Source organism: Ochotona princeps, chromosome 4 (genome assembly GCF_030435755.1).
Source record: "Ochotona princeps isolate mOchPri1 chromosome 4, mOchPri1.hap1, whole genome shotgun sequence".
NCBI lineage: Eukaryota > Metazoa > Chordata > Mammalia > Lagomorpha > Ochotonidae > Ochotona > Ochotona princeps.
Genome location: NC_080835.1, coordinates 21556649 through 21559413, shown reverse-complemented (window position 1 = coordinate 21559413; position 2765 = coordinate 21556649).

Genomic DNA, 2765 nt, shown 5'->3' with positions numbered 1-2765 from the left:
ATCCATAGTCACCATATGAGCATTCTATATAGCAGGTTTCTGCACTTACATATAATGCAGGCCAAATCTGGATCAATAGTATGTTACAAAGGAGAGGAGTTAACGGAAAGAACAAAACACTAAGACCATGATCAACATGTAAAAGACAAGACATTTAAGATTAAAACACAATCAAATGTATTTTCATTTTTATAATTCTTGCAACTTTTAGATTGCTTATGTAAAAATCTGTAACTGCTTCATCAGTGGATAAATAAAAATAGTTCAAATAAAAAATATAAAATGCAGTTAGATATTAAATAGGACACAAATAACTAACATTATCCCAGAAATGCCAAAGTGATGTACTATTAGCAAATTAACACCTACACCGACATCTAACTTGTATTAAGCACTAAACAATTATTAAGCTTCCTTGGATGTAATTGTCATCTCCTAATAGACTGTATATTATAAATAGGAAAAGAAAACTTACAGAATTTTCTCATTGAAAAATAAAATTCATTCTACAATTCAGCATTCCTTTGGTGAAAAAAGTTTTAAACTTCCTTTAATATTGCAAAACATCTCCAGTTGAAATCAGTGATAAACATGATTATTTGTGTGAAAACTAAATGCTTCTTTTTAAATCTGGATAAAGAAGGAAGCCAGCATCACTATTCCTTGTTTTACCCATGAGCTGCATCAGTAAATGTAGATGGAGGAAAATTGTGTTTACTAAAAGGGAGAGGGCTGGGCATCTGAGTTGTGAGTACAGCTACAGCCTCTGTGCAGTACCTGGGCTGAATTCCCAGCTATAAGCTCCAGCCCACTGCAAATATGTCCCCTAGCAGAAGGCAGGTGATCTGTAGTCCCTGCAGAGGCACGCATTTGGTTCAAATCAGCACATGAGTGATCATTCTCTTTCCGACCCTCGCTGTCTGTTGCTTTTCTTCCCCACCAAAAGTAATTTTTTTACATTTTATTATTATTATCATTTTATGATACAATTCCATAGGCTCTTGGCATATTCCTTATCCCCTCCCCAACTTCCTCTCCCCCAACCTAGTTCCTTTATATCATTACTAAAATACAGTTATTCATACACAGTCATATGTCCATCATTGCAGGCATACACAATGGCAGAGAGTCCAGCATCCTATTGTCAAGATAGAGTGAACACTTTCATTGTAAGTCCATCTTTGTCTGGAAGTAGAAATGCATACTACATTTTACCCTCATGTCTGGATGTTAGTCTCCATTTCACAGCTACTGTACATCCGCCTCAAATGAAAAACCATAACACAAAATCAATAGAAAGAAAAATAGAAATTTACAATGCCATGAATTTAAATGACATGTTGCTAGATATGACAGATTCCATTACACAGCTACTATACATCCCCTTAAATGAAAAGCCACAAAACAAAATCAACATCAGGGAGAAAAAAGAAATTAACAACACCATGAAGTTAAATAACATGCTACTAAATGATTAACATTTAGCTGAAGAAATGAAAATCAAGAACCTTCTTGAAGAAAATGATGCTACTGTATGATCTATGAGTCATTGAATGATTTAATGAGAAGAAAGTGTTTTGAAGAGATGAAACTAAAAGAAAACAACAAAACCCATGCAATATAATTTCCGCTGATTTTTGTTGGTGAAGTGTGTCTTTTCTAGACAATAATTAAATGGTTTTTGTGTCTTAATCCAGTCTACTAATCTATGAAATTTGATTTATCTTAAGCCATTAACATTCAGGGTTAATATGTATGGATGATACTTTGGTCCTGTCATTTTAGGAATGGGTTGTTCATTGGTTTAGTCTTCTGTTGTCATTTTACTGGGATGTTCTTCACATTTGTCTTTGGTTTGGGTAGGTGCTATTCCTCTTCTCTGCCAAGAGAACATCTTGAAGTATCATTTGTAGGGCAGGTTTGGAAGAGGCAAATTCTTTTAACTTTTCTTGACTGTGGAAGAATTTGATTTCATTTTCAAAGACAAAAGAAAGCTTTGCTGGATATGTTATCCTAGGCCGACAATTTTTTTGCTTTTAGAATCTGGAATATGTTACTCCATTCTCTTCTTGCTTGTAGAGTTTTCTGTGAGAGATCTCCTGTGAGTTTAATTGGCATTCCTTTATATGTCAATTGATTTTTTTCACGTGCACGTTTAAGGATCTTTTCCTCATGTTCAATTGAAGAGAGCTTGATGATCATGTGTCTTGGTGAAGATCACCTGTTGGGAGTTCTGTGCCCCTCCTGGCTCTTGTTTCCCAATTCTTTCTCCAGATTAGGGAAATTTTCCTTTATTACTTCATTAAATATATTTGTAAAACCAGTTTCTCTTTCTGCACCTCTGGGACTCCCATCACTCTTGTATTAGGCCTCTTAATAGTGTCTTTCAATTCTTGAATACTTTTTTTGGCCTGATCCAGCTTTGCTTCCAGCTTTTTGTTTGCTTCCCGCTGGTGACAGGAAATATCTGCCAATTCTGATATTCTTTCTTCTGCTTGCTTCATTCTATTTTGGAGACTCTCCATTGTACTTTTAATTTGTTCTACTGTGTTCTTAACTTCTGATATATCAGTCTTGATTTGCTTTATTGCTTCCTTAAATTCTTTGAACTCTTGCATGAGCTTCTCATTGTTGATCAGAAGCTTTAAAATGAGTTTTAAAATGAGTTTTCTGAATTCTGTGTACCCCATTTTCTCGATGTCTTCCTCAGTTAACTGAGATTGACGCAGGGTTTTGCTCTTTTGCAGGGGAGTTTTCAATAATAT